The sequence below is a fragment of the Saccopteryx bilineata genome, chromosome 6 (assembly GCF_036850765.1).
Source record: "Saccopteryx bilineata isolate mSacBil1 chromosome 6, mSacBil1_pri_phased_curated, whole genome shotgun sequence".
NCBI classification, from domain to species: domain Eukaryota; kingdom Metazoa; phylum Chordata; class Mammalia; order Chiroptera; family Emballonuridae; genus Saccopteryx; species Saccopteryx bilineata.
Genome location: NC_089495.1, coordinates 170,670,983 through 170,684,280, shown reverse-complemented (window position 1 = coordinate 170,684,280; position 13,298 = coordinate 170,670,983). Strand labels below are relative to the sequence as shown.

Sequence of the window (13,298 nt, the reverse complement as noted above, 5' to 3'; positions counted from 1 at the left end):
ATTTTCTTATTTGTAAAGTTGATATAATAAATCGTACTTCATTGGGTTTTGAGAATAGAATGAGGTAAAACAGTGTCTGTAATAGCCTGGTATATATTTATACTAAGTGCCTATAGGTATTAACTTTTTTAAGAGCAAAAATGAGGGGATCAGCTCAGGGTCAGTGTCAGTAGCATGTCTGGGCGGGCACTGATCATAGCCCACGTATCAGCTATGTTCCCAGCAAGCTGCCCACAGTCCTTTCTAATGTGACAGGTCCATTCCTAATATTTATAAGCAAGAGGAAGCCCTGCCAGCTGGATCTAGGGAGTTTCCAGTGATTCTCCTGTGTGGTAAGGTGCCAGAGAACTGTAAAACTTAGTATTGGCAATGCCATTTTAAAAAGAAAAGTCAGGCTTTCTGTCCTGTCCTTTCTTTGGAAAATGGAGGGAAAAAGAATATAGAAGTCTCCTGACTCACAAGGACAACTAGGGTCATTTGGTTTTAAGTTCTCTGAAAGGATTAAGGTTATCTGCGGAACTCACTCTCGCCTTCAATAAGAGGCAAAATTTACATACCACTCTACCCTGATCTTAGCTCTCCCTCCCTTCCTGGAATCTGAGATTAACATGTATTTCTAGGCAAAAGAGGAGAGATAGATACCAAAAGGATTTGTGAATGTCTTTAATTGTATTACCTTGAAAGTTCTAAGTTCTTTGTAAATCCCCTAGACAAATGTTATAATCTTGTTAATGATTGTGTCATGGTGTCATGCCCCCCCAACCTGTATGTAGTCAAAGGGTATATAACCAGCCTCTGAAATATACTCGGGGCGCACGATTTGGGTCTGCTCTGCCCAGTGTCAGCCTTATGTGGCCGGCATATTTGATAAATCTCCTCCTTTAATAAAACTCTTCAAAATTCATCTGGACTTGGTGTCTCTACGTAGACCCGATGAAGTGCGGTATGGTGCCTTTCAGAATCTGGGGTGCGGTACTTTACAACACCTGAACTTTTTTGTTTTTGTTCTGCCCCCTGCAGCTCCTGCCTGCCCAGAGAGGACTGTCTAGTGGGCAGACGGGGGACCCCTGAGCTCCTGACAGCCCAGTTTCAGGTAGGGTCCTGCTTACCTTTTGCATGCTGAACTACTGATGGCTTTCCTTTGCTCAACTTTGATATCCCATCCAGTGGTCAGAGCCCAAGCTAGTTTCCCAGGAAACAGGTCTGCAGTAAGGGTGATGATTTTCACAGGGACTGTTCTTCAGACCTTCTCTCCTCGTTCATGCCCTCTCGGTCCTTGTGCCAGCATTTCTTCTCTCAGTGTTCGTTCAGACTGCTCACTTCCAGGGTTCATCTCCTTGTGAAATTATCAGCACTCTGTTCTTTTTCTATCTGCTGCCCTCACTTACTCTTTTCTTTGCTAGAGTGTTTTACAGCAAACCGTCATGTTATTTCACCTTAAAATACTTCAGTAGGAATCTCTAACAAATAGGACTTTTTATTTTAACATAACCACAATTTTATTGTTATACCCAACAAAATTAATATTTCTTTCCCCAGTTATTTATTTATTTATTTATTTATTTATTTATTTATTTATTGTCAGTCAGAATAGCCCTGGTCAGAGGTGGAAAAGGAAGACATCTGGAATTTAGCATGGTGGTTTTCTCTGTCTCTCTTTCCTCCCATTTCTTCTGCTTTTGCTGACCTAGATTAACAGCTGCAACTGCTGCTAGTCGTGCAAGCTGGGCCTCGAGTTCTCCTTGCCTCTTTCTTCTTTTCAAACCTGTCCCATGTGATTGGCTCTTGTGTTCTCTCGATTCCGCCTAAGTGGTACCCCTTGATTTCTCCTCCTCCCTGTTGTGTCCACTCCTATACTGCACTAGCTTTCTGTATCTTTTCTACCTTCCTGTCCTTTCCTCCCTGCCTCTTGAGTTGGACTTCTAAAGTAGAAATACAATCACACACTGCTTAACAATGGGGGTGTGCCCTGAGAAGTGAGGCATCCGTCAGGCAATTTTGTCATTGTGTGAACTTTACAAAGTGTTCTTACACAAACCTATATGGTACAGCCTACTAACACACCTATGGTATAGCTTCTTGCTTCTAACCTGTAAACCTGTACAGCATGTTACTGTATTGGATACTGCAGGCAATTGTGACACAGCAGTAAGCGTTTGTGATACAAACATATTGAACCATAGAGAAGGTAGAGTAACAATGTAGTATAAAAAAAAAAAGTGGTATATTTGTGTAGAGCACTTGCAGTGAATGGGTCTTGCAGGATTGGAAGTTGCTCTGGGTGAATCAGTAAGTGAGTGGTGACTGAATGTGAAGACCTAGGGCACTACTGTCCATGTGGACTTTATAAATAATGTACACTGAGGCTACACTGAATTTATAAAACATGAGATTATGTCAAACACAAGAGAAAATGATGCAATCAAGAAATGTGGTTAAGCATGAGAGGTATGAGGCTGCTGCTGGCATAACAGGGCACACTGTTTTATAGGAAACTTTTTTCCTATGTGTGTAGAAAGGGGACGCTCTAATATGAAGTATAGAAGTATATAAACCTGTAACATAGTCATTTATTATCATTATCCAGTATATGTATGATATATAATTGTATGTGCTCCACTTTTATATGACGGGTAGTACAATAGGTTTATTTTCACCAGCATCACAAAAAACACGTGAGTAATGCATTGTGCTGCGACAATGTCACTTAGGCAATAGGAATTTTCAGTTCCATTATAACCTGATGGGACCACCATCGTATATGTGGTCTGTTGTTGACTGAAATGTCTGTGGTACATGCTGTACTAACTTGCCATTTAAACTACTATAAAGAGACCTTTCTAATCTGTTTATCTTCTGTCCAGACTGCAAAGCCACACTACCTGGGTTCAGATCTCAGCTTCACCGTATTCTAGCTGTGTAGCCATGAACATGTTACTTTACTTCTCTGAGCTTTCTTTTCCTCATCTGTAAAATGGGGTTTATCAGTGGTCCACCCCACAGGGATGTTAGCTGTGATAATACTTGTGATGAGGTTAAAGAACCTGATATGTAGGAGATAACAAATTATTGTTAGTTAGGATTATTATTGCTTCCAACTTTTCCTCCAAGTAACCTTTTCAGTCTCCTCCCCTACACCCTGTCAGATCTTGTTTTACAGCTGCATGGAAATATATTCTGTCATATGCTTTTATTTCTCCACGCCTCTGCTTCAGTATAAACTCTTGCTGATTGAGCTCAGATGTGATCCCACTGTAGAACATTCCTGGATTTCCTTCGCCGGTATTCCCCGTCTCCCTGTCAGCAGCAGAACACTTGATGCCTCAGGACTCTGGGGCTCTCAAACTGCATCATTGCTGTTTGCTTGTCCCACTGAACTATGAGGTGGTTATTTGAGGGTTGGACACCTCATCTTGTTCCTCTTTGGTCATTGATATAGTACCTAGCACCTGGATAGACTTACTGGGTGATGCAGTGTGAAGACACAGGTCATCCCAGCAAGAAGACATGGGGAGTTTGACTAGAAAGGTGCACATGGGCATTATTGGAGTGAGCCTAGGTGACAAGTTAATTAGTGAGGACTTGATCTAAGGACAGGAGGGACCCACTCAGGGGTTTTCAGGACAGCAGTTATCATGACTTCCCCTCTTAACTATTGCCATGTCTTCTCTCCTTTAGAGCTAAACTCCTCGAAAGAATTGTCTATACTTGCTGCCTCTATTTCTGTTCTTCCACATCTTTTAAATAATGCAGTGAGGCTTAAAAAAGTTTGTTTTTCATTTTTATTTATTGATTTTACTGGAGAGAAGAAGGGAGAGAGAGAGACAGGTACATTGATATCTTGCTGTATGTGCCCTGACTGGATCGAACTGGCCACCTCTGTGCTTTGGAATGATCCTCTAACCAACTGAGCCATCTGGTCAGGGCTGCAATGAGGCTCTTTTAGCTCCACCCACTAAAAAGTATTCTTGTCAAGGTCACCAATGACCTCCCACTGTCAGTTCTTATCAACCTTTTACATAGTTGCCTACTTCCTCCTTCTTAGATGCTTTTGCACAGTTACCCCTGGTTTCCAGGTTTTCCTCCTGCCTCGTAGTGGCTCCTCCTCTATCTGCTTTGCCATGTTCTCTCCTCCCAAACCCTCACTGTGAAAGGTCCTCGTTCTGTTCTTAGACCTCTCATCTTCTTTGGCTACAGCTCTCTCCTTGTGGGCACTAGTTATTCTCAAGACTTGAATACCATCTTTCTGAGGTTCAGTGGTCGGCAAACTGGCTCACAAGCCACATGTGGCTCTTTGGCCCCTTGAGTGTGGCTCTTCCACAAAATACCACGTGCGGCGCTACCTCAATAAGGAAAGTACCTACCTATGTAGTTTAAGTTTAAACATTTTGGCTCTCAAAAGAAATGTCAATCGTTGTACTGTTGATATTTGGCTCTGTTGACTAATGAGTTTGCCGACCACTGCCTAGACCTCTACCTTCAACTCCAAATTTCAGTTTCCTGCTGTCTGCTTCACATTTCCTCTTGGATATCTATGGACATCCCACACCTAATGCCTCCAGTGACAAACTGATCTTCTTCCCCAAACTTGCTCCACCCTAGTGGAGTAAATGCAAATTTTTTTTTTTTGTTTTAATTGCTTTTAGGGAGGGGAGGGGAGAGGAGAGGGATAGCAAGGATAGCAAGACATCAATGTGTTGTTCCACTTATTTATATAATCATTGGTTGATTCTTGGATGTGCCTTGACCAGGGATCAAACCCATAACCTTGGCATATTGGGACAGTGCTCTAACTAACTGAGCTACCTGGCCAGGGCGTAGACAGTTATTTCAAGGAGTTTAGCTCTAAAAGGGAGCAGAGACATGGCAGCTCCTTTCAGGTTGCTCAGGCCCAGAACCTTGGAGTCATCCTTGACTTCTTTGTTGTTCTTATCCTCCATCCTCAATAAGCAAATCTGGACTCTTAACGATCTCCCATCTCTGCTGCTTCCACCATGGTCAAGGCCACCAGCTCATCTGGATGATCATAGCCCTTGAGTGGTCTCTTTGCTTCTTATCTTGTCCCCCCTCCCCCAGGACACATTAATTAGGACAGCAACCAGAGGGATCTTCAAAATGTCAATCAAATATGTCATGCTCAAAACCTAGTGGCTTCTCAACCAAAGTCAAAACCAGTATTTCACAGGCTGGAATGGGATCTCCCACCAACATTTACTCTTGAACCTCATTCTGACCCTCATCTCTACCGTTATGTCTTAGTCACACCACACCAGCCTCTGAACTGTACCTGGACCGCGCCCAGCTGACTCTTGGTTGTGGCTCTTCTCTTGCCTGCAATGCTCTTTTCAGAGTTACTTACTTGGCTCATTCCCTCACATCATTCAGGTTCTTACTTCATCACCTCCTCGGTGAGGCCTTCCCTAATCACTGCTTAAAATTCCAGAACCCATTCAACTTCTGTTACTTCTTGCCTGTATCTCCTGCTGTATTTCTCTTCATCTCACCACTTTCTGATGTACTGTTTTATTTTATTTATTAATATGTTCATCTTCCTCCCCCTTGACTTTAACATCAGTGAGGACAGATGTGTTTGTCTTTATTAACCTCTGAATCCTGTGTCTAAAATAGGTCCTGTCACACAGTAGTAGCTTAGTAAACACTGAATGAGCGAAGACTTTAACCGTGTGTATATAGAGATTGTCTATATATATATACACAGAGACTTTGTCAGAAGGGACTCTTGCCAACTGATGTGGTGAGGAATTGACAGGTCTCAGAGGTGGAACCAGTTGGCCCTGATAATTGGTTTGATACAACAGATAGAGAAGTAGCTGTGGTACCTGAGTAGGCACATGGATGATAGGGAAGGCATTCTGTCATTAAGAAAGCTGAGGACATAGAAGGCACAATGCCTGGAAAGATTCTGATTATTGATTGCTACACAACAAACCATCCTGAAACTTAGTTGCTTAGAAGAACCAAGATGTTATCATCTCAATTCCTTGGGTTTACCTGGATCAGCTTGGTGGTTCTGTGTGAATCATAGATCTAGCTTGTGGATGAATGTAAGTCTTTTGGTTTGTTATTTTTTTTTAATTATTTTTATTTATTCATTATAGAGAAGAGAGAGACAGAGACAGAGCAAGAGAGAAGGGGGGAGGAACAGGAGTATCAACACCCGTATGTGCCTTGACCGGGCAAGCCCAGGGTTTTGAACCGTCAACCTCAGTGTTCCAGGTCGACGCTTGATCTACTGCACCACCACAGGTCAGGCTGGTTTGTTAATTTCTTTTAAGTTTTTTGTAAATATAGCTCCATTGTTGCCTTGCTTTGAATGATGCTGCCATGCATTTTTTTTTAAATGTGGTAAAATATATATAACATAAAATTTAGCATTTTAACCCTTTTTTTTTTTTTTGCTACAGAGACGGAGAGAGGGACAGATAGGGACAGAGATGAAGAGGGACAGACAGGAAGGGAGAGAGATGAGAAGCATCAAGTCTTCATTGCGGCTCCTTAGTTGTTCAGTGATTGCTTTTTCATATGTGCCTTGACGGGGTGGGGATTACAGCAGAGCAAGTGACCCCTTGCTCAAGCCTGTGACCTTGGGCTCAAGCCAGGGACCTCCTGCTTGAGGTGGTGAGCCTGTGCTCAAGCAAGATGAGCCCACACTCAAGCTGGCGACCTTGGGGTTTTGAACCTGGGTCCTCAGCATCCCAGTCTGATGTTCTATCCACTGCACCACCGCCTGGTCAGGCTAAGTGTACAGTTCATTAGTATTAAGTACATTCATATTGTTGTATAACCATCACCACCATTCATCTACAGAACATTTTTATCTTTTGAAACTAAAACTCAGGACTTATTGAACAGTAACTCCCATATTTCCCTTTCCTCTAGACTCTCAATCATTATTCTACTTTCTGTCTACGTGAATTTGATGTTCTAGGTACCTCATATAAGTGGAATAATACAGTGTTTGTCCTTTTGTGTCTGCTTTATTTCACTTAGTATAATGTCTTCAAGATTCATCCATGACACATGCAGCATGTGGCAGAATTTCCTTTTTCAGGCTAAATAATATCCCATTGCACATACACCACATTTTGTGTATACATCAGTTGATGGATACTTGGGTTGCTTCTATGTTTTAGCTGTTGTGAACAATGCTGCTGTAAACATGAGTCTATAAGTATATTTGAGTTTCTATTTTCAGTTCTTTTGAGGCTGTATCCAGAAGTGGAATTGATATACCATATGTTAATTATATTTTTAATTTTTTGAAAACCACTAACCATTTTCCATAGTACATTCCTAACAGCAATACACAAGGGTTGAATTATGATTGTTTTTCAATTACAGTTTACATTTAGTGTTATTTTATATTACTTCCAAGTGTACAGCCCAGTGGTTAGATAATGACATACTTTACAAAATGAACCCCTCAATATTTCAAGTGTCTACCGGGCACCATAGCATAATTATTACAATGTTATTGACTAGACTCACGAAGCTGCACTTCATATCCCTGTGACTGTTCTGTAACTACCGGTTTGTACTGCTAATGATCCCTCACCTTTCTCACCCGGTGCTCCAGCCTCTTCTCCCCTCTTGCATCCTTCAGTCTGTGCTCTGTATCTATGATTCTGTTTCAATTTATTTTGTTCTTTAACTTCCACATCTAAGTGAAATCATATGGTATTTGCCATTCTCTGTCTGATTTATGTCACTATTAGTGCCTTTCTTCTCTTTCTTTTTTAAAATAGTTTTTTTCTTTCTTTCATGTGGTTTTCCCCCTTGAGCAGCTTTTCTGCTCCCCAGTGGTTTGAAGTACAGAGTATGGGAGATGGTTCACTGATTTAATGTCTCTTGCTTTTACTTTTTTTATTTATTGATTTTTAGAGAGAAAGGAAGAGAGAGAGTGACACAGAGAGGGAGAAACATCGACTTATTGTTCCACTTATTCATGCCATTACTGGTTAATTCTTGTATGTGCCCTGACCAGGGTCAAACTCACAACCTCAGTATGTCAGGATGACACTAACCAACTGAGCTATTTTAGGCCAGGGCATTTTTTGTTTGTTTTTTTGTTTATTTTTTAAAGTGAAAGGAGAGGAGATAAGACAGACTCTCACATGCACCCCAACTGGGATCTACCCAGCAATCCCCATCTTGAGTTGATGCTCAAATCAACTGAACTATCCTCTGCCCAGGCCAACCCTGGGACCAGCTGAGCTGTCTTCAGCACCTGACCTGTGGTTGACGCTCAAACCAGTGGAGCCACTGGCTGCAGGAGATGAAGAGACAGAAGGGGGAGAGAGAGGGGATTAGAAGCTGATGGTCGCTTCTCATGTGTGCCTTGACCGGGAATTGAACTCAGAATCTGTCTAGCTGTGCTGAAAGGATGTATGTTTTGTGTAATTTATGTACTTGTCTCAGTAGAAACTTAACTCAAGTATTTAGCACTCTTCTCTTACTTGATGGGACTCAAACCCTTAACTTGGTTTCTCCTATGGTGAACAACAGCTGAAATCTGCATAGTTCCTTTAGTCTTCCAGCTGTCAGTATGCAGTTGAGCTCCATTTTCTTGCCTTATGTACTCAAAGTATTCAACCAAAAATTTTAAGAGGAGCTTATATGTAGATTTAGTGTTTCATACTTTGTTGTTCCCACCCTTCTAGGATTTTGCCCTACAGTTTCCAGGAAGTTTGAAAGCCACAGACTCTTGATCTGCTGCCTGTTTGCTACGTGGGCTAGGGAGTGTCCTCATTTCAAGATGAAAGCCAGTTAAATACAGGTCTCACCCAGGGTGTGTCTGACCACTTTGGTTGCGGTATCTTCAGATAGTTGCTCTTTATATTTATATTTTGATTAGGGTTTATAGTTAGTGATACAAGCTATTCTGTCAGTATCAGAATCTAATACTACTGGTTTTTAATTTACTGTTTCTTATTCTGTTTAAAAACATTCTTTTGTTTTCTTCAGTTTCTGTTTTTCTTTTCCTACTTTCAGGAGTTGAAGACAAGTGAAAACAATTAGTTGTTTTTTCTTGTTTGCTTGTTTTTTTATCTCTACATTTTTGGAATCTTAGAAGTGTGGAAAGGGGCTTTCATGTTTGTTTGTTGGGATTATGAATTGGTATACCTTTGGAGAGCAATTGGCAGTATAAACGTGGGTTCAATATTAAGCCCCATATTTCTACTCCTTTAACACTCATTCAAATATACTACATGGCCCTGACCTGTGGTGGCACAGTGAATAAAGCATTGACCTTAAATGTTAAGCTCACAGGTTCGAAACTCTGGGCTTGCCTGGTCAAGGCATGTACGACAAGGAACTACTATGAATTGATGCTTCCTACTTCTCCCCCTTTTCTCCCTCTCTTCTCACTCTTTAAAAATAAATAAATAAATACATATGTGCAGAAAGGTATTGCTCATTATCTTGTTGGTGATAAACACTAGAAGTTGTCAATTGACGGAGAAATACATTGTTTAAAAAATGTGGTCTGCTGGTGGAAACAATATGACAGTTATTAAAAAGAATGGAATTAAGTCTGTGAATACTGGTATACAAATAGCCCCAAGATATTAAAGGAAAATAAGTCAAAGAACAATACAGATGGTTTTTATTTATGGGAAAATAACATTATTTGCATGTGTACACAAATATGAATGAAAATGAAGAGATAAAGGTATAGATCGAAGAGTAGTCACGAAACAGTTAACAGTGGTTATCCTGGGGGGTGGGGGAGGGCCTGGGGCAGAGTGCAAAAGAAGACTAGATCTTTTTCTTTCTAATCTTCAGACTGCTCTGGAGACTTTCTAACACTAACAAACATGTTACACCTATAGTTAAATATAATGAATTAAACCACAAAAATAAATTTCTTTTTATTTGTTTACAATTCTAATTCTTATATCTATTTTTGCTCCAAGCACTATTTCCTGTACATTAAAGAGAATTAATGTTTCTCAGATGAATAGCACAGATGGGGGAGGGATATTTAACATTTATCTTTGATAAATATCAAAATACCATGTTTTCTTACTAAATTAGAATCTAAGAACTCTAAAGACCCACCAGAAAAGATAGAAATGTGATACACACATTTACTAAAACATTCAAAAAAATCAATTTCTGGAAAACCTTTTACCCTGGTCAGGGCTTTCAGTTGGTAAGAATGTCATCACAATAAACCAGGGGTGTGGGTTTAATCCCAGGTAAGGTATGTACAAGAATCAATCAATGAATACATAAATAAGTGGAATAACAAATTGATGTTTCAAATACTGACAGGGCCTGGCCTGTGGTGGCGCAGTGGATAAAGCGTCAACCTGCAATGCTGAGGTCTAAAATCAATGGATACAATTTTTTTAAAAAGGTCTTTAAAAAAAAATAGAAAAAGCCTTTTGACTTCCTTTATTAATGATTTGCAGTTTTATTTTTCTTTCTTGACCTCTTCATCCAAATTGTAATATTTATAAATTAATCTGAGTTGACATAATTCATTATTTCAAAACTGGTAATTCATTCTCTTGGCCAGTTTCTGTCCTTGGTTATTACTTTAGGTTTTACTGGTTCTGTTCTCAGTGTAGTGTTTTTTTGGGTCCTGGCTCCCCAATGAAAAATTACATACTTTTGACTTTTAATGAAAATAAAATCTCAAAAATGGAGACATTTGAACATCCTATGTGTATCTTGATTTAACAATTCTTAATATTACCATATTTATTGCATCTGGGGTTTTGGTTATTGTTTTGATTTTGGGGGTGGGTTGGTCATGTTTAATAATTTTTAAGTAAGTTTTTATTAATGGAAAGTTTCAAGCATGTTCAAAAGAGGCAAGAATACAAGAATAGTATAATAAAGCCCCAGCTTTAACAGTCATCACCATGTAACAATCTTATTTCATTCTATTGTTCCACTATTTTCTTTTTTAATTGAATCTGTTGGGGTGACACTGGTTAATATAATTATACAGGTCTCAGGTGCCCAACTCCATGACACATCTCTGTATACCATTGTAAAGCCAGTATTTGCGGCTGCCTGGTCAATGCAGGTTAAGGTTTGATTCAGATTGATCGCATATAAACAATTGATGCAAGAACTGGTGGTCTGTTTTCCTTTATCCTAGCTTGCACCCGGCAAGTGAGTAAATACACACAGCAGGAAACATCTCCCTTTCCACTCAGGGCTCCCAAAGCCACTGACTCATCTTAGTTTTCCTAGAATTGAAGGCTCCCACCTCTTTGCCACCATTTTGGCTGCTTTCTCTCCCCCATGTGGCCTCTCTCTGCCTTGCTACAGCATGGGCTCCTCCTCTTTACAAGAATGTGGCCACTCTCTCCTGGAACAATGTGATCTCTCTAGAATGACCTCCTAACTCCTCCTTTTAAAACTTTTCCTGGGACAACCCCTTCCTCTAGCACACATTAGCATAACCAAGCCCATCCCAAGCAAGAAGGGCAACTAGCTGTATCGTGAGGGCAGTGGCCATCTTTAACAATAAGGGTGAGAAAAAATAACTATGCCCAACAACCATGTTGTCCCATTTTTCTGAAATGTTTTATTCCGGAATAAAGCAATTTCATGAATCATCTGCATCCATAAATGCTTCTGTACGTATTTCTTTGAAAAACAATTACAGTACCATTTTTATAGCTCCTCAGATTAATAACGATGCATTGGCATCATCTGTTGTCAAGTAAATGGCCTCAAAACTATCCTTCTACATTTAGTTTTTTGGAATCAGAAGAGTTTGGGATTAAACATGCTAAATACCTGGCCTTCTGGATGTTTATCCAGGGCCTCATGGAGAACCAGACTGTTAAATTCCTCATCGTGTCACCCTCTTTTTCAATTGTAAAATTGGAGAATAGGTTGTACTTCACTCATGGGGAGAGCATTTTCATCTGACACCTTTTCATCAGATCTACTTTCTGAGATATCTTTTGGGGATAGCAGGAAAAATGGCCATCGGGTCCTGGAAAGCCAGGGTAATAGTGAATGTTTCCTGCATTTCCACACTAGCTGTAGCAGGATGGACACATTCTCCTCTCTTGTCTAGACTGCCTCCTTGATACCTGGCAGAGTCCAGCTCTAGTCCTGAAGATGTAATTTATCTTAGTTGCAACTGGTTCAATTCATAACTTGGTCATTTACCAAGTAGTTAACTCTGAAAAACATAATTTTACTGTACAGAATAAAGTCTATATTCCTTTGTTTAAAACTTCTACAGCCTGAGAGTGATATCAGGGAAAGTGAAGTACGAAGCACCAGGAATTTGTCTTGTTACCTAGGCAACAATTATACTGGCAGAATCTCTCTGATGTAACTATTTTTGGAACTCGAATCTAGCTGAATGCTTACAGGTTCCAGGGTGAGGCTTGGAACAATCAAGAGTTTCAGCTCTTGGCACAGTCGCTGCTACCCATCAGTCACCACAGCCCCATGGCAGACAGCTATGCATGTGTTCCTGAAGCAGCTTGCACATGACTTGTGGTAGCCAGGGTGGACAGTGAGGACCTTGTTCTCCAAATTTTGAGGCTCTGTGTTCTGATGCTGATTGCTGCTTCTGATCATAGTAGTGGGCCACCATTATTACCACCCCTTCTGGCTAAAGTAGGAAATTTAAAGAACCAGGCACTACCCTTTCTCCCTCTTGACTTTCCCATTTTTTCCCCTTTTAGGGGCCAGACATTTCAAGATATGACCTTCTACTGCATATACAAGGATATTCAGATAGTTATCATGCATGCTCATGGAATGTTACATGATCCAAAAAGCATAAAAAAGGCCTGAGAAAACAATAAGTTTATACCTCGAGGTGAACCCTGGCATAGAGACACCTACAACAATTTTAAAACCTAGCAAATCCTGGAGAATCTTGAGTTCCTGAATAGTTGTATGATAAGATTTTGCTATCCAGGTTTCAAAGAAAAAACCATGAGACATGCAAAGAAACAGGACAGTGTCCATTCAAAGGAAAAAAATCAGAAACCATCTCTGATAGGGTTCAAATGGTGTACTTACTAGACAAATACTTTAAAACAGCTGTCATAATTCTCAGAGCTAGAGTAAGACATGAACAAAGTCAAGCAAACAATGTAAGACCTAAATAGAAATATCAAAGAGATAGAAAACATAAAAAAGAAACAAGAAGCTCAACAGATTCCAAATAGGATAAATTCTCAAGAGACCCAAACAGAGATTCATTGGAATCAAACCCCTGAAAGCCAGAAGAAACAAAATCTTTAAAGCAACAAGAGAGAAGCAACTTGCCACATGCAAGGGAT

At 40.2% G+C, this 13,298-nt stretch overlaps 1 protein-coding gene across 1 annotated transcript in view; it reads left to right on the top strand.

The window, feature by feature from the left end:
• The first annotated feature begins 1,018 nt into the window (after positions 1 to 1,018).
• Positions 1,019 to 13,298, top strand: part of ZNF133 (zinc finger protein 133) — a 38,306-nt gene continuing 26,026 nt past the window's right edge. Inside the window, exons 1-2 of the mRNA XM_066237924.1 lie at positions 1,019 to 1,093; positions 6,120 to 6,267. The gene's annotated coding sequence lies outside the window, so the exon portion shown is untranslated. The remainder of the gene's footprint in view (positions 1,094 to 6,119; positions 6,268 to 13,298) is intronic.